Here is a 19,652-nt window from a genome sequence, read left to right as displayed (position 1 = left end):
ATTAGGGAACACAATGTTGCAACAATGTAACCCTATTTGCAAAATAGTACTAAATAAGTTTGTCGATGTAAGACATTTGCAAAGGCGCATCCAAAACACGCTGGAAAATGCAACTGAATCTGTGTTTGGAGGCTAGAATAGGAAATGTGCATCGGTCCTACAAGTACTGAAAGCTCTTCTCCCATCTCCCTTTTCTGAAAAGCCATTTAATATATGGTTCCCAGATAGGGGACATATCAGATATTGCCTTTCAAAAGCAGCAAATATCATACCACTTCTATTGCCATCAAAGATAAACATTGATTGTTTTCAGATATTGGATTGAAAAAGCAGTCTTTATTGACATAAAGAAGCCATAAAACATACATAAACATTACACACATAAGTACTGTGTTGCAGCACAGCCAAAACACAATACAAATGCTGTCGGTATAGTACAGTTCAAGAACTACAGCACAGGTCAGCCTACACTATAAATCATGAACTGCACTATACATTTAAACAATACAATAGTTAATAAGGCTATGGGTGTGGAGTGTAAGAGGGTGACGGAATCACAAGCCCAAAGCTTTATTGAAAGACAGACACATATAAAGGGAGGATTAATAAATACAAAGATACCCTTTACTATAGAATGTAGTCCAATCCGGTCTTTCAACTCTTCCACAACTGAAAAACGGATAGTGTTCCCAAGCCTTCCATCCTGGAATATCTTCAGTCTCTCGCCAATGAAGAAAACAATCCCTCCAGCAGACTCTTCAACCACAATACAATATCACAGCCAAAAGAGCGAGAAGCAACTACACTTGCGTTTAAACAAAATGGCTAAAACTTAGTGGAGGAAAGTGCAGTGCACCAAAACATAAGCTGACACAATCATGGAGAATGCGCCAGCATATATGCTCTTCTGTCTATATTTTCCAAACCTGCTCTTGTCCCCTCCAGTTGCTCCATGTAGATTTGACGTCTGGCAAGGTGCATAACTCACTGACAAGCAGGCACACTCCTGCATGAGTTTTCTCTCTCACTAGCTGGATGATACACATTCATTTGCATGTGCTCTACCTCCGACACACCGCCCACCTAACCACCCAGTAACCAGAGCCACCCACAAGCCAACTGGCTCCGTGATTTAATTTGCACAGTGCAGTCATCCAGGCAGCATGTCCTTCTCAATGGAATAATCTCTGGTTCCATGGAATCTTCCACATTGGAATGCTGCGGAACAAAAAGGATTTAAACGTTCAGCTTGCTAGCATTCAATGTACCTGCGGTTTGGTTCTAGCACATGGGTCTTCATCCTGTGGCCCTCCAGCTGCTGTGAAACTACACATCCCAGCATGCCCTGCCACAGTTTTGCTATTAAGGTATGCTAAAACTGAGGCAGGGCATGCTGGGGTGTCTAGCATGCATTTGCTGACTGCCACTTGAGGCAGACACACATCAGGAGATGCAGCATATCGGAGGTCTTCGATGCCTTTCCAGCAAATGCACACCACCAGCTGCTGGTCTGGACACAAAACAATGCCCACAATTGAAGGCTCAAAATGCCCAACTACAGGATTAATGTAAGTAGTGAATTTAGGAATGAGTTTAGAAGTAGGAAATTAAGTTAGTTCACAAGTACATTCAAATTCAGATCTAAAGACTAGGTAGGCCTCACGTCCTGGCAGCACCCAGCATTTAAAAATGCCTTGATTATAGGTAGGGAATTAAATGTAGATAAGAAGTAGACACAAAAGAAGACTCCACAGAGCAATTATCAGGTGTCTTTATCAATTTTTGCATTTAAAAAATCAAGCAATTAGGGAACACAATGTTGCGACAATGTAACCCTATTTGCAAAATAGTACTAAATAAGTTTGTCGATGTAAGACATTTGCAAAGGCGCAAACAAAACACGCTGGAAAATGCAACTGAATCTGTTTTTGGAGGTTAGAATAGATGCAGGATCAAGTAGCTCAATGGGTAGGGTGTTTGATTAGAATTTAACAGGTTATAGGTTTGAATCCTGGGTATGATAGTTTGAGGTGTTATTTAATAAAGTATGTTTATATATTAGTCACACATGGCTTACTTGTACAAATGGCATGTCACCAGTTAGTGCTGACTGCTGATATGCCATTTACACAAACATGCCATGTGTGACTATATATGCATTTAAGGAGGGCACCCCTGCAATACCACAAACCATTGAGTGTCAAGTATACTAGATATATCTTCATATCTCATGTGCTTTCTCTGAGATCAATCTTGTTATGCCCCTTCCCCACAAGGCATGCGCCTTTTGTCCATATTGCAAAAATGGGGGGGAGGGCATATAATTCTCTGTCACAGGGCACCAAAAAGTCTAGTTATGGCTCTGGTATGCATTATGTAATCTGGCAGACCATCTCTCCAACACTGGCTGGTTGGAATAGAAATCCGGTTATCTATGTGAGCAAATGACCATCAACGATTTACTCTCAAACACTAAAAAATGGACAAAAATGGTCCCCTAAACAAATTGGTTAAATTTTGGGTTTAACCAATTTGTGTAATGACCATTTTTGACCACTTTTCTAGTGTTTGGGAGCAAATGGTTAATTGACATTTGCTCCTATACATTACCAGATTTTCATTCCATCCATCCAGACTGGATAGATAGCCTGACAGATAATTGTGTAGTGTACGCCCAGGATAACTGTTAGTCATGCTTTATTTTATGGCGGCACATAAATGGGTGGACAGATCCAGGGCAAGCACTGCCCACTCATGCATAGTTGTCAACTGATGTGAAGTTCCAGGGGGCAATCTCAGTTATAAAGAGAAGTATCTGGAAATTGTCCCTAGTTAAAAAAAAAAAAATTTGATCAACTCCATTTATTTAGTATGATATCCCAGGTGATAGGATGCCGGCAGTCAGAACAACATACTTTATTAAATAACACATCTCAAACTACCATACCCAGGATTCAAACCTATAACCTGTTGAATTCTAATCAAACACCCTACCTATTGAGCTATTTGATCCTGCATAAAAATTGTGAACATTATATGAAGCTATTGGTACTTTGCAAAAAAAAAGAATCAGCATTACAACGCAGCAGATCCATGCAGTTTGCAGCCACACACTACATGTATCTGCTCAGCCACAATGCTGATTATTTCTTCACAAAGTACAAGGTGAGCTCCAAACAGAATTCTCTAGCTTAGAATTATACCTTTCTTTGCCAAACCTAGAAGTCGGGCCCCCCACCCTGGGATCCCCCAGAGGGAGGCCTGCACCGTCATGCGGCAGGCTTGTCCGTTTTGGAAGCAGGCTGATGGGCAGCCCAGGATTGCTTCAGTCTGGGCTTGGCAGGTCTGGAAACATGAGCTTGCTTTGGGTATGCCTGACCTTGGGTACGCTTTACCTGGAGGATGAAAGGGCCAAGAAAAGTACTTTTAGCCTTCTGCGTGGTAGGAGTCATACTAGGTAGGCAAGCTGTTTTAGCAGTAGCCAGATCAGCTACAATCTTATTGAGGTCTTCTCCAAAAGGAGATTCAACTGAGGCAGCACAAGGGAACTCTCATCTGGGGACAACAACTGCAGGGAGAACACATATTTTCAGATGAACATGGTAGGGCAGAAGGCTGCCTAATACTGAAGCACCCCCAAACAACAAATCAAATGCAACTTACTTGACAGAGATGTGCCTGAGCAACGGCCCTCCCCAGCCCTATCCCAAATCATACTTATTTTGCATAGGAGATACCATGGTCATGAAGATTGTTCTCCCAGGGTTAGGTTCATTCATTGCATTCTGGGTATGCTGACCCCTGTGATTTCCCCAAATGTGGGAAACTCGACTGCATTATTTGTGGTAGTGGGGGACTGTGTTTGTGCTTTCCTCTGGTCAGCTCTGGTAAAAGTCAGATTTCTTTGTCTCAGATCTTCCTCTAGCCTTGTTCTTCTTTCGAGAGTTCCCTTGTGCTGCCTCAGTTGGATCTCCTTCACTTGACAGGGGGGTGCCCGAGCAGCGACCCTCCCCAGCTCTAGCCCAACTCCTACTTAGTTGCCAGGTGAGATACTATGATCATGAAGTTGCTTCTCCCAGGGCAAGGCTCACCCATTGCACTCTGGGTGTGCTGCCCCTGCGATTTCCCCAAATGTGGGAAACTTGACTGCATAATTTGAGTTTTCCCTGGTCGGCTCTCATGTAATTCAGATCTCTTTGTCTCAGGTCTCTCTCCAGCCTAGTTTGCTGTCTGGTTCTACTTCTTTTTTCTTGAGCCCCTCCCTTCTATACCCTTGTGCACTATCCTGACTTCTCCTCCCGTCTGCTTACTTTATGCCTCCCAATGCACAATGCAAACTACGGGTAGTGCTGCAGGGCCCACACCCTTTTACTTGCTTTACAGAGCAGCTCTGGAGCTGTTACAGTGCCCAGCTGCTGCAAGAAATCAGCTTGAATGCTTCAGGGGCTGGGGAATGGCCAACATGAGCCCCACACCGAAGGAGGGTGGGGGTGCTTAATGCGAACTAGGGGTCATCCAAGCACCACAAAAGGCCTCCATGCCCTGCACGCTCCTTTTCTCTTTTCATATGCAGACGAGGGTTGAAGCCAACTTTGACCCACTGCTTGGATGACATCACCATATTCAAATCCATCTGCTGCAGGCCATCCCCCAGGAATGCTTGCACTAGTTGTTGCATTTGGTTTGTTGTTTGGGGGTGCTTCAGTATTAGGCAGCCTTCTGCCACCCCATGTTCATCTGAAAATATGTGTTCTCCCTGCAGTTGTTGTCCCCAGATGAGAGTTCCCTTGTGCTGCCTCAGTTGAATCTCCTTTACTTGACAGAGATGTGCCTGAGCAGCGGCCCTCCCCAGCCCTATCCCAAATCAAAAAAACACAAAAACTACCCACACAGGTGTGACCCTCTGTAGGAAATCAGTAGCGCTGTCCCCACCATTTATCGGAGATAATCAATAAATAATTAAAAAATGGCTAATTACTATTAAATTTTAAAACATATAAATCATATTTTATTAACATATATTGCTGCAGCAAAATTGACATACATAAAAATGCATATTGTGTATAGTGGATGCCTTTAATGTAAATGCTCCACATACACAAATGTATATACTTAATTACGTTTATTCTCTGAGGCTTGGATTTTAATAAGCTGACTTCAAAATGTCCACATAGATTAATGATAGACCAATGAGCTCGGCATTTACGGACACTGCTTGCATGAGTATGTCCTTAATTAATTAATGTCCCGAAAAAGATGTGTGCACACATATATCACTTTGAATGGATAGTTACCATGGGCGATAAGTTTTTCATTCACCTCTTTAGAACAGTCTGTTTAGGACCGTCCCAATTGGAAAGACTCCCTCTGCTGGTGCTTGTCCATTTACTGCAGAATATCTGGAGACAATATCCACGGGAATCCGTCCACAGTGCTCCGGCTCCCTCTGCTGGTGGCTAACCGCAATTGCAGGTGGACTGGCTGTTTTGTCGTAGCCAGAAGCCGGTGATCGTGTAAAACAAGCAGGAGGTGATAGTCACTGCCAGTAGGTCCTTCGAAAACGCGTTTCTCCGCCTTCCCAGTGCGTTCAGCGGCTTCCTCAGTTCGAATGACCATCATCCCAATGAACACTTTATATAGCCCCACTTATTTGAAATTCCCGCGGCCATTCGCGCATGCGCACTCAAACGTGCGTTCCAAGCCTCAGTCTCATTACAAACTTTAAATAGACTCCAGCGGCCATTTTAGCTGGTTAAAACACACGATCCAAGCCTCATTATCACACCCGGAAGTTGCATCCATCGTTCTTATTAACAATATCAGAATCAAGCCTCGTTTTAAAACATAATTATCTACAACTTCATATTCAATTATACTGAACTCTAATGCAATTTGCTCAACAAGATTACGTCACTTAGTTTAATCATAATTAATTTATCATGATTACAAGTAATCCATGTCTTATTTGACAACATCAGTACAAATATGACCGTATTTAAGAACAATATTAATACTAGTCAACACATCCTATTTTATTAGCACAGGTGATAAATATATTAAATATACTGCTCAACAGTATCATTACTCGGAAATAAAAGGGGACTAATTTTGATTATAATTTGTACTTTATAATTTATAATTTAGATCCCCACACGCCATCTTGTGGTTCAAATACATAATTACATTAAGATCGAAAATGACATCATTATAACAAATACTTTTGTTAAGGAGGTAGATCAAAACCGATATTTACATTACAAAAGTAGTCATTTACAACGATGGAAGGATAATATACCGAAGGGCCAGTTCCTTCGGATAAAAAGGAATTGTTCCACCAAAGAAGGAGCAAGAGAACAAATGGAATCTCTCTATGGGGCGTTTCTTACGCAGGGGTATCCAATATCTGTTCTTGACCAGGCTTGGAAGGAGGTGGAAAATATGGAAAGAGACCATTTATTGGATACCACCAGCAAAAATACTAGAAAGAAAAATAACAAAATGACGGATAGGACAACAATGTTTGTAACTAAGTATAATACTAGTGCATACAAGATCAAGAGGATAATTAAGAAGAACTTTTCTATTCTCAAGTTGGATGAGATGTTGAACTCCAATGTAGTCCTTAGTGAACAGGTAATATTTCGGAAGTCAGATAGTCTGAAGTCCGCACTAGCTCCAAGTTTTTTTAGGAGACCTGGGGAAAAATCCATGGCTCCAGATGCCCAAGGGGGACAAATAGATACATGGATACCCAAACCGCCATTAGGGTTCCATAAGTGTGGTAGACTAAACTGTACAACATGCAAACACACAAAAAAGAAAACCACACAATTTGTCTCATCTGTATCGGGAGAGAAATTCAATATAAAAAGTTTTCTGAATTGTAGATCCATGTATGTTATCTACGTCTTACAGTGTGGTTGTGGAGCACAGTACGTGGGGCGCACCACTCGGGCACTTCACGTTAGGTTCATGGAGCATAAAAGACAGATAGATAAAAAAGTAGGAAACACCTACCTATACCGCCATATTTTGGAATGCAATGGAGGGAAAAGTGATAATCTACAAATCATGGCAATTGAACAAGTGGCGGTAACCAGTAGAGGAGGTGATAGGTATAAAAGGTTATGTAAGAAAGAGGCTTTCTGGATCTTTAGCCTAAAAACCTTGATCCCGCAGGGTCTGAATGATACGGTTGAGTTAAATAAAATCTAAGTTCAAATGTTTAATATTTATAATATAAATATTTGATTTTTATAAATATCATTCTTGACATATAATATATGGGGGGGTGGGATAGGATATGGTTCCTTATGATGCTGGATTAAGGAGATGGAGATAACAGGATTATGTATAACAATACGAAGGGGTGTAATTATGTATTTGAACCACAAGATGGCGTGTGGGGATCTAAATTATAAATTATAAAGTACAAATTATAATCAAAATTAGTCCCCTTTTATTTCCGAGTAATGATACTGTTGAGCAGTATATTTAATATATTTATCACCTGTGCTAATAAAATAGGATGTGTTGACTAGTATTAATATTGTTCTTAAATACGGTCATATTTGTACTGATGTTGTCAAATAAGACATGGATTACTTGTAATCATGATAAATTAATTATGATTAAACTAAGTGACGTAATCTTGTTGAGCAAATTGCATTAGAGTTCAGTATAATTGAATATGAAGTTGTAGATAATTATGTTTTAAAACGAGGCTTGATTCTTATATTGTTAATAAGAACGATGGATGCAACTTCCGGGTGTGATAATGAGGCTTGGATCGTGTGTTTTAACCAGCTAAAATGGCCGCTGGAGTCTATTTAAAGTTTGTAATGAGACTGAGGCTTGGAACGCACGTTTGAGTGCGCATGCGCGAATGGCCGCGGGAATTTCAAATAAGTGGGGCTATATAAAGTGTTCATTGGGATGATGGTCATTCGAACTGAGGAAGCCGCTGAACGCACTGGGAAGGCGGAGAAACGTGTTTTCGAAGGACCTACTGGCAGTGACTATCACCTCCTGCTTGTTTTACACGATCACCGGCTTCTGGCTACGACAAAACAGCCAGTCCACCTGCAATTGCGGTTAGCCACCAGCAGAGGGAGCCGGAGCACTGTGGACGGATTCCCGTGGATATTGTCTCCAGATATTCTGCAGTAAATGGACAAGCACCAGCAGAGGGAGTCTTTCCAATTGGGACGGTCCTAAACAGACTGTTCTAAAGAGGTGAATGAAAAACTTATCGCCCATGGTAACTATCCATTCAAAGTGATATATGTGTGCACACATCTTTTTCGGGACATTAATTAATTAAGGACATACTCATGCAAGCAGTGTCCGTAAATGCCGAGCTCATTGGTCTATCATTAATCTATGTGGACATTTTGAAGTCAGCTTATTAAAATCCAAGCCTCAGAGAATAAACGTAATTAAGTATATACATTTGTGTATGTGGAGCATTTACATTAAAGGCATCCACGATACACAATATGCATTTTTATGTATGTCAATTTTGCTGCAGCAATATATGTTAATAAAATATGATTTATATGTTTTAAAATGTAATAGTAATTAGCCATTTTTTAATTATTTATTGATTATCTCCGATAAATGGTGGGGACAGCGCTACTGATTTCCTACAGAGGGTCACACCTGTGTGGGTAGTTTTTGTGTTTTTTTGTTCAATATAGGGATTGCAATTATCCCTGTATCAGGAGCAGCAGTCTCCGCCATTGTCTAAAATCTCCTTGATCCAGCGGGTACTGGCGCCGGAGAGTGTATACTTCTGTCCACACAAGGTTGGTGTGTGGGCGGTTGTGTACACATCCAGTATCATTTATTCTTTGATTTGATTGTCTTAGGTAATTGCATCTCGGGCAGCAGGTAACTTGGGGAACCATTGATATGGCAGCGCTTAAGTGCATAGCTGAACGATTGGAAAGACGCAATGTGTATTTAAGAGGGGGGGAAGATATACAAATTATGGAGAGGGATGAGAATTTGGAGGATATGCATGGTTTATTCAATAGACTAGAAAATCTATGTATAGAGGAAACAAGGCACTGGTGGGACCAGGTGTCCTTACAGAAATATTTAGATCAAGGTTTGATACCCAGGGGATTGAGGATTTTAAAGACCTCTACGTTTAAAGAGGACAAGCAGTTTTCAGAGGAATGGAATAAATTACTAGATAATTGTTCCATAAACCTTATGAAATTGCTTGTCAGATTTAGGGAAGACAAAGTTAGTGTGATACAGAAGGAAATTGAAAAGACCCAGGATTTGTTGAAATCTTTTTCTGAAGACGAAGGATTCAATGAAAGAGATCTGAGAGTAAATCGTAAGGTGGAGGATTTTGAAAAAACCTTAGTCTTCAGAAAAAACAACAAACTAAATCGGGATAAATTAGACTATCAAAAGGGAGAGGTTCACACTTACAATAGAAGGAGGGACAACATCTATGACCAAAAACCCTCTAAAAGGGAATTAGGACCCAGACAAAATCTTGAACATAGATTAGGTCATTACAGGGGACCAAGAACCCCAATTGATCGGAGAGATTCCAGGAGTTTTAGGAATCAGGATGAGGGGAATTGGGAACCAAATACCTATAGGAATAGGCATGATAATTTATTCCAACAAAATAGTGTCAAATCCCCAGCCCCATATTCCAAGTGGAGTAGAAGAGACTCTGGAAGGGATGATTGGGTAGATATGGGAGGGAAGAATAGGCAACAGTCGAACACCCATGGTGGCACAAATAATTTTTTGGAGGACAGCCACAGATTCCAAAACCGTCCACAAAGAAAGTACGAAGGAACAGGGTGGTCCGGAAAAAGGCAAAGAGAACAAGAGCCAGAGGAAAGAGAGGAAAAAAGAGTAGGTCAAGTAAAAAACATGAAATTAAAGTGAAGGGAAAAGGGGTTTTTAATTTGTCCTCAAAAAAGTTGGGTCCAGATCAACTGAGATTGCTTGAAAAGGGCTTAAACTTTGCTCCCGCCCAAAAACCCAACTTATTCGATCTATTCGTTGATCTTAATAGATATATCAGAACGCTAAGTAGAAAGCGATATTTCGCGATGAAAAATATGAAGAAAAAAGGTATTGAAGGTAATCCCATTATATTGGATCAGGATGACCAATTAATGGTTGATATATTAGAATCCTTGGCAGATGAATCAACGAATGAGTCGAATAAGGAGGACTATACTAAAATATTTGATGGTAATGGGACAAACAGATTTAAAAATAAGTCTGAGTTTTACCCGCTGACTTATAGAGGGCCCTATATTGAGAGCTTCTATAAGTCAACATTAGAACAATTTAGGGAGATGTGCCAAAAATCAGAGAAACAATCGTTAAAGGATAATTTGAGTACTAAGGAACGATCAGCACTTAAAATCTTGAGGGGGGATCCCTCCTTGACTATTAAACAAGCTGATAAAGGCGGTGGGATTGTGGTAATGGATACAGTGATGTACTTGGCGGAGGCCAATAGACAATTAAACAACGTCCACCTGTATTCAAGACTGACCCACAATCCCACCGCACAGTTTCAAAAGGAATTAAAAATCTTGCTAAATAGGGCAGTGGATTTAGGTGCTATATCCAGAGAAACTCAATGTTTTTTGTTTTCTGATAATCCGGTAATTCCCACGTATTATTGTCTTCCAAAAGTACATAAAACTTTAATTAACCCCCCGGGAAGACCCATTATTGCGGGGGTAGATTCATTGACCAGCAATTTATCTTTTTTTATAGACAGTTTTTTACAGGGTTATGTTGTCAAATTAAAATCACACATTAAGGACACTACACATTTTTTAAATTTAATTAAAAATATTAAATGGCAGTCAACTTATTGTTTTATCACATGTGATGTAGAATCATTATATTCTAACATTGAGCACCAGTTGGGGATTGAGGCAGTGGCATTTTATCTGTTAAGAGACCCTAATATAGGGGAAGAATTGCGGTGGTTGATTTTGGAGAGTATTAGATTTATACTCGAACATAATTATTTTATTTTTGATAAACGATATTATTTACAGACTAGGGGGACGGCCATGGGAACCAGGTTCGCTCCGAGTTTCGCCAACCTGTTTATGGGGCGGTTCGAGGAACAACATGTGTGGACCAGTGATCTCGGGGCGAGCCTGGTTCTTTATGGCCGTTTCATTGATGATTTATTTTTCATTTGGGAGGGGAGCACTGAATCAGCAGAAGAATTTGTTGCCAGTTTGAATTGCAATAATTATGGTTTGAAGTTTACGGGGTACTGCCACCCCACACAGGTCACTTTTTTGGATATAGCACTTAAGATCGAAAATGACATCATTATAACAAATACTTTTGTTAAGGAGGTAGATCAAAACCGATATTTACATTACAAAAGTAGTCATTTACAACGATGGAAGGATAATATACCGAAGGGCCAGTTCCTTCGGATAAAAAGGAATTGTTCCACCAAAGAAGGAGCAAGAGAACAAATGGAATCTCTCTATGGGGCGTTTCTTACGCAGGGGTATCCAATATCTGTTCTTGACCAGGCTTGGAAGGAGGTGGAAAATATGGAAAGAGACCATTTATTGGATACCACCAGCAAAAATACTAGAAAGAAAAATAACAAAATGACGGATAGGACAACAATGTTTGTAACTAAGTATAATACTAGTGCATACAAGATCAAGAGGATAATTAAGAAGAACTTTTCTATTCTCAAGTTGGATGAGATGTTGAACTCCAATGTAGTCCTTAGTGAACAGGTAATATTTCGGAAGTCAGATAGTCTGAAGTCCGCACTAGCTCCAAGTTTTTTTAGGAGACCTGGGGAAAAATCCATGGCTCCAGATGCCCAAGGGGGACAAATAGATACATGGATACCCAAACCGCCATTAGGGTTCCATAAGTGTGGTAGACTAAACTGTACAACATGCAAACACACAAAAAAGAAAACCACACAATTTGTCTCATCTGTATCGGGAGAGAAATTCAATATAAAAAGTTTTCTGAATTGTAGATCCATGTATGTTATCTACGTCTTACAGTGTGGTTGTGGAGCACAGTACGTGGGGCGCACCACTCGGGCACTTCACGTTAGGTTCATGGAGCATAAAAGACAGATAGATAAAAAAGTAGGAAACACCTACCTATACCGCCATATTTTGGAATGCAATGGAGGGAAAAGTGATAATCTACAAATCATGGCAATTGAACAAGTGGCGGTAACCAGTAGAGGAGGTGATAGGTATAAAAGGTTATGTAAGAAAGAGGCTTTCTGGATCTTTAGCCTAAAAACCTTGATCCCGCAGGGTCTGAATGATACGGTTGAGTTAAATAAAATCTAAGTTCAAATGTTTAATATTTATAATATAAATATTTGATTTTTATAAATATCATTCTTGACATATAATATATGGGGGGGTGGGATAGGATATGGTTCCTTATGATGCTGGATTAAGGAGATGGAGATAACAGGATTATGTATAACAATACGAAGGGGTGTAATTATGTATTTGAACCACAAGATGGCGTGTGGGGATCTAAATTATAAATTATAAAGTACAAATTATAATCAAAATTAGTCCCCTTTTATTTCCGAGTAATGATACTGTTGAGCAGTATATTTAATATATTTATCACCTGTGCTAATAAAATAGGATGTGTTGACTAGTATTAATATTGTTCTTAAATACGGTCATATTTGTACTGATGTTGTCAAATAAGACATGGATTACTTGTAATCATGATAAATTAATTATGATTAAACTAAGTGACGTAATCTTGTTGAGCAAATTGCATTAGAGTTCAGTATAATTGAATATGAAGTTGTAGATAATTATGTTTTAAAACGAGGCTTGATTCTAATATTGTTAATAAGAACGATGGATGCAACTTCCGGGTGTGATAATGAGGCTTGGATCGTGTGTTTTAACCAGCTAAAATGGCCGCTGGAGTCTATTTAAAGTTTGTAATGAGACTGAGGCTTGGAACGCACGTTTGAGTGCGCATGCGCGAATGGCCGCGGGAATTTCAAATAAGTGGGGCTATATAAAGTGTTCATTGGGATGATGGTCATTCGAACTGAGGAAGCCGCTGAACGCACTGGGAAGGCGGAGAAACGCGTTTTCGAAGGACCTACTGGCAGTGACTATCACCTCCTGCTTGTTTTACACGATCACCGGCTTCTGGCTACGACAAAACAGCCAGTCCACCTGCAATTGCGGTTAGCCACCAGCAGAGGGAGCCGGAGCACTGTGGACGGATTCCCGTGGATATTGTCTCCAGATATTCTGCAGTAAATGGACAAGCACCAGCAGAGGGAGTCTTTCCAATTGGGACGGTCCTAAACAGACTGTTCTAAAGAGGTGAATGAAAAACTTATCGCCCATGGTAACTATCCATTCAAAGTGATATATGTGTGCACACATCTTTTTCGGGACATTAATTAATTAAGGACATACTCATGCAAGCAGTGTCCGTAAATGCCGAGCTCATTGGTCTATCATTAATCTATGTGGACATTTTGAAGTCAGCTTATTAAAATCCAAGCCTCAGAGAATAAACGTAATTAAGTATATACATTTGTGTATGTGGAGCATTTACATTAAAGGCATCCACTATACACAATATGCATTTTTATGTATGTCAATTTTGCTGCAGCAATATATGTTAATAAAATATGATTTATATGTTTTAAAATTTAATAGTAATTAGCCATTTTTTAATTATTTATTGATTATCTCCGATAAATGGTGGGGACAGCGCTACTGATTTCCTACAGAGGGTCACACCTGTGTGGGTAGTTTTTGTGTTTTTTTGTTCAATATAGGGATTGCAATTATCCCTGTATCAGGAGCAGCAGTCTCCGCCATTGTCTAAAATCTCCTTGATCCAGCGGGTACTGGCGCCGGAGAGTGTATACTTCTGTCCACACAAGGTTGGTGTGTGGGCGGTTGTGTACACATCCAGTATCATCTATCCCAAATCATACTTATTTTGCATAGGAGATACTATTGTCATGAAGATTGTTCTCCCAGGGTGAGGTTCATTCATTGCATTCTGGGTATGCTGACCCCTGTGATTTCCCCAAATGTGGGAAACTCGACTGCATTATTTGTGGTAGTGGTGGACTGTGTTTGTGCTTTCCTCTGGTCAGCTCTGGTAAAAGTCAGATTTCTTTGTCTCAGATCTTCCTCTAGCCTTGTTCTTCTTTTGAGAGTTCCCTTGTGCTGCCTCAGTTGGATCTCCTTCACTTGAAAGGTAGTGCCCGAGCAGCGACCCTCCCCAGCTCTAGCCCAACTCCTACTAACCTGCCAGGTGAGATACTATGATCATGAAGGTGCTTCTCCCAGGGCAAGGCTCACCCATTGCACTCTGGGTGTGCTGCCCCTTGCGATTTCCCCAAATGTGGGAAACTTGACTGCATAATTTGTGTTTCCCCTGGACGGCTCTCGTATAATTCAGATCTCTTTGTCTCAGGTCTCTCTCCAGCCTAGTATGCTGTCTGTTTCCACTTCTCTTTTCTTGAGCCCATCCCTTCTATAACCTTGTGCACTATCCTGACTTCTCCTCCCGTCTGCTTACTTTGTGCCTTCCAATGCACAATGCAAACTACAGGTAGTGCTGCAGGGCCCACACCCTTTTACTTGCCTTACAGAGCAGCTCTGGAGCTGTTACAGTACCCAGCTGCTGCAAGAAATCAGCTTGAATGCTTTAGGGGCTGGGGCATGGCCAACATGAGCCCCACACCGAAGGAGGGTGGGGGTGTTTATTGCGAACTAGGGGTCATCCAAGCGTCGCAAAAGGCCGCCATGCCCTGCATATCCCTTTTCTCTTTTCATAAGCAGACGAGGGATGAAGCCAACTTTGACCCACTGCTTGGATGACATCACTTGCTGCCTTTCCAATGAAGCAAGTTTAATTTAGTAATAGGTGAAAAACCATCCCTACAAAGGTGTTAATCAGATACTTGGCTTTGTGGACACTTTTCAGAGAACAAATTTGTTAGCATAAAAATAAAGCCAGAAAATGAAGAGCTGTTTAATCACTCAATTGGATTTTTCTGCAAGCGTATTTCTTTTTCTCTGCAACCCACTGCTAAGTTGTGCTTCCTAGCTGTTCTTTTATAAAATCACTTAATCAAATCTAACTCTGATTACATCAGAGAAGGCCAGGTACCCTACACCATAAGAGGGGGTTTGAAATTTTGACTTGTCTACTTAAAGATCACCAAAATCTGATAACAAAGTAAATTACGTCCCTGGGTAGGATTGAACCACCAACCTTTTGGTTAATAACCGAACACGCTAACTGATTGCGCCACAGAGACACATTGCAAAAGCATATACTGACAAAGGCTAATAAGCATTCATCTAGAACGTTTCCTAGAAAAACTTTAAAAAGTCAATAATCTGGAGAGTTTTTGTAAGATGTTTCTTCCATCAACCAATGAAGAAACACATTGGTACTTTCCCATGATGAGTGAGTGCTTCAGGATCTCTTGCACTTACATGTGCAGCAGAGTACTGCAATGGAAGCATGCTGGGCCCATAACCCAGAGGTAGGCAGATTGAAACTATCCTCTGCTATATGCATTTTTTTTTTGTTAATTAAAGTAATCCAAAACTGGGATTGATATTTTTGCTCTTTTATTTTTACTTAAAGTACAATAACTTTTATTATTTTAATTTGTTTTAATAGTATATTGACAGTATTGTTTTCTTTCAAAAATCCACTTAATTTTCTTTACCCTATTATTCAAATGGTAATTGACAAAAACAAACTACATTGTCACCAGAAGAGCAATACAAAATGTACAAGTGATATATTAAAATCATCTTTCCAGCTTGAATTTCAATGATGCATTGGGGCAACGATTTTGTGAGAAACCTCTTCACCCTTAAATAAAGATTTTCTTAATTCCTTACCTGTGTGCTAATTAGATATCACCTTGTTTTCACATTAAACAGACTTCCACATGAGAAAGCAGCAAGGATGCAGTGGCGTTAATGTTTCCTGGTGTCAACCTGTATTATTTCAGTAGATATTGAAATGAGGATGCATCTTGCTGCCTTTCCAATGAAGCATGTTTAATTTAGTAATAGGTGAAAAACCATCCCTACAAAGGTGTTAATCAGATACTTGGCTTTGTGGACTCTTTTCAGAGAACAAATTTGTTAGCATAAAAATAAAGCCAGAAAATGAAGAGCTGTTTAATCACTCAATTGGATTTTTCTGCCAGCATATTTCTTTTTCTCTGCAACCCACTGCTAAATTGTGCTTCCTAGCTGTTTTTTTTATAAAATCACTTAATCAAATCTAACTGATTACATCAGAGTAGGCCAGGTACCCTACACTATAAGAGAGGGTTTGAAATTTTGACTTGTCTACTTAAATATCACCAAAATCTGATCACAAGGTCAATTACGTCCCTGGGTGGGATTGAACCACCAACTTTTTGGTTAATAGCCTTACACACTAACTGATTGCGCTACAGCGACACTTTGTGAAAGTACATACTGACAAAGGCTAATAAGCATTCATCTAGAACGTTTCCTAGAAAAACTTTAAATAGTCAATAATCTGGAGAGTTTTTGTAAGATGTTTCTTCCATCAACCAATGAAGAAACACATTGGTACTTTCCCATGATGAGTGAGTGCTTCAGGATCTCTTGCACTTACTGTACATGTGCAGCAGAGTACTGTAATGGAAGCATGCTGGGTCCATAACCCAGAGGTAGGCAGATTGAAATTATCCTCTGCTATATGCATTTTTTTTTTGTTAATTAAAGTAATCCAAAACTGGGATTGATATTTTTGCTCTTTTTATTTTACTTAAAGTACAATAACTTTTACCTTTTTAATTTGTTTTAATAGTATATAGACAGTATTGTTTTCTTTCAAAAATCCACTTAATTTTCTTTACCCGATTATTAAAATGGTAATTGACAAAAACAAACTACATTGTCACCAGAAGAGCAATACAAAATGTACAAGTGATATATTAAAATCATCTTTCCAGCTTGAATTTCAATGATGCATTGGGGCAACGATTTTGTGAGAAACATCTTACCCTTAAATAAAGATTTTCTTAATTCCTTACCTGTGTGCTAATTAGATATCACCTTGTTTTCACATTAAACAGACTTCCACATGAGAAAGCAGCAAGGATGCAGTGGCGTTAATGTTTCCTGGTGTCAACCTGTATTATTTCAGTAGATATTGAAATGAGGATGCATCTTGCTGCCTTTCCAATGAAGCAAGTTTAATTTAGTAATAGGTGAAAAACCATCCCTACAAAGATGTTAATCCGATACTTGGCTTTGTGGACACTTTTCAGAGAATAAATTAGTTAGCATAAAAATAAAGCCAGAAAATGAAGAGCTGTTTAATCACTCAATTGGATTTTTCTGCCAGCATATTTCATTTTCTCTGCAAACCACTGCTAAATTGTGCTTCCTAGCTGTTTTTTGATAAAATCACTTAATCAAATCTAACTCTGATTACATCAGAGTAGGCCAGGTACCCTACACCATAAGAGGGGGTTTGAAATTTTGACTTGTCTACTTAAAGATCACCAAAATCTGATGACAAGGTCAATAACATCCCTGGGTGGGATTGAACCACCAACCCTTTGGTTAATAACCAAACACACTAACCGATTGCACCACAGAGACACTTTGCAAAAGTCCATACTGACAAAGGTTAATAAGCATTCATCTAGAACGTTTCCTAGAAAACTTTAAAAAGTCAATAATCTGGAGAGTTTTTGTAAGATGTTTCTTCCATCAACCAATGAAGAAACACATTGGTACTTTCCCATGATGAGTGAGTGCTTCAGAATCTCTTGCACTTACATGTGCAGCAGAGTACTGCAATGGAAGCATGCTGGGCCCCTTAACCCAGAGGTAGGCAGATTGAAACTATCCTCTGCTATATGCATTTTTTTTTTGTTAATTAAAGTAATCCAAAACTGGGATTGATATTTTTGCTCTTTTATTTTTACTTAAAGTACAATAACTTTTACCATTTTAATTTGTTTTAATAGTATATTGACAGTATTGTTTTCTTTCAAAAATCCACTTAATTTTCTTTACCCTATTATTAAAATGGTAATTGACAAAAACAAACTACATTGTCACCAGAAGAGCAATACAAAATGTACAAGTGATATATTAAAATCATCTTTCCAGCTTGAATTTCAATGATGCATTGGGGCAACGATTTTGTGAGAAACATCTTCACCCTTAAATAAAGATTTTCTTAATTCCTTACCTGTGTGCTAATTAGATATCACCTTGTTTTCACATTAAACAGACTTCCACATGAGAAAGCAGCAAGGATGCAGTGGCGTTAATGTTTCCTGGTGTCAACCTGTATTATTTCCGTAGATATTGAAATGAGGATGCATCTTGCTGCCTTTCCAATAAAGCAAGTTTAATTTAGCAATAGGTGAAAAACCATCCCTACAAAGATGTTAATCAGATACTTGGCTTTGTGGACACTTTTCAGAGAACAAATTTGTTAGCATAAAAATAAAGCCAGAAAATGAAGAGCTGTTTAATCACTCAATTGGATTTTTTTGCCAGCATATTTCTTTTTCTCTGCAAACCGCTGCTAAATTGTGCTTCCTAGCTGTTTTTATAAAATCACTGAATCAAATCTAACTCTGATTACATCAGAGAAGGCCAGGTACCCTACACCATAACAGGGGTTTTTGAAATTTTGACTTGTCTACTTAAAGATCACCAAAATCTGATAACAAGGTCAATTACATCCCTGGGTGGGATTGAACCACCAACCTTTTGGTTAATAGCCGTACACACTAACTGATTGCGCCACAGCGACACTTTGCAAAAGTACATACTGACAAAGGCTAATAAGCATTCATCTAGAACGTTTCCTAGAAAAACTTTAAATAGTCAATAATCTGGAGAGTTTTTGTAAGATGTTTCTTCCATCAACCAATGAAGAAACACATTGGTACTTTCCCATGATGAGTGAGTACTTCAGGATCTCTTGCAATTACATGTGCAGCAGAGTACTGTAATGGAAGCATGCTGGGTCCATAGCCCAGAGGTAGGCAGATTGAAACTATCCTCTGCTATATGCGTTTTTTTTTGTTAATTAAAGTAATCCAAAACTGGGATTGATATTTTTGCTCTTTTATTTTTACTTAAAGTACAATAACTTTTACCATTTTCATTTGTTTTAATAGTATATTGACAGTATTGTTTTCTTTCAAAAATCCACTTAATTTTCTTTACCCGATTATTAAAATGGTAATTGACAAAAACAAACTACATTGTCACCAGAAGAGCAATACAAAATGTACAAGTGATATATTAAAATCATCTTTCCAGCTTGAATTTCAATGATGCATTGGGGCAACGATTTTGTGAGAAACATCTTCACCCTTAAATAAAGATTTTCTTAATTCCTTACCTGTGTGCTAATTAGATATCACCTTGTTTTCACATTAAACAGACTTCCACATGAGAAAGCAGCAAGGATGCAGTGGCGTTAATGTTTCCTGGTGTCAACCTGTATTATTTCAGTAGATATTCAAATGAGGATGCATCTTGCTGCCTTTCCAATGAAGCAAGTTTAATTTAGTAATAGGTGAAAAACCATCCCTACAA

At 39.2% G+C, this 19,652-nt stretch overlaps 4 non-coding genes across 4 annotated transcripts; all 4 read left to right on the top strand.

Annotated features, from left to right (window-relative positions):
- Positions 1–3,713: 3,713 nt before the first annotated feature.
- LOC135017680 (U1 spliceosomal RNA) lies at positions 3,714–3,877 on the top strand. The gene has a single exon (XR_010215475.1). It is a non-coding gene; the product is annotated as a U1 spliceosomal RNA (small nuclear RNA).
- Positions 3,878–4,029: 152 nt separating this feature from the next.
- On the top strand, positions 4,030–4,192 carry LOC135017964 (U1 spliceosomal RNA). Its single transcript, XR_010215731.1, has one exon. It is a non-coding gene; the product is annotated as a U1 spliceosomal RNA (small nuclear RNA).
- A 9,806-nt stretch (positions 4,193–13,998) lies between these two features.
- Positions 13,999–14,162, top strand: LOC135017717 (U1 spliceosomal RNA). Its single transcript, XR_010215510.1, has one exon. It is a non-coding gene; the product is annotated as a U1 spliceosomal RNA (small nuclear RNA).
- Positions 14,163–14,313: 151 nt separating this feature from the next.
- LOC135017822 (U1 spliceosomal RNA) lies at positions 14,314–14,477 on the top strand. Its single transcript, XR_010215609.1, has one exon. It is a non-coding gene; the product is annotated as a U1 spliceosomal RNA (small nuclear RNA).
- The last annotated feature ends 5,175 nt before the right edge of the window (positions 14,478–19,652 follow it).

This window comes from Pseudophryne corroboree, unplaced genomic scaffold, assembly GCF_028390025.1.
Source record: "Pseudophryne corroboree isolate aPseCor3 unplaced genomic scaffold, aPseCor3.hap2 scaffold_320, whole genome shotgun sequence".
In the NCBI taxonomy this organism is placed as follows: Eukaryota; Metazoa; Chordata; class Amphibia; order Anura; family Myobatrachidae; genus Pseudophryne; species Pseudophryne corroboree.
The sequence above is the reverse complement of the archived record's forward strand: the minus strand, read 5'-3'. Positions and strand labels throughout refer to the sequence as shown.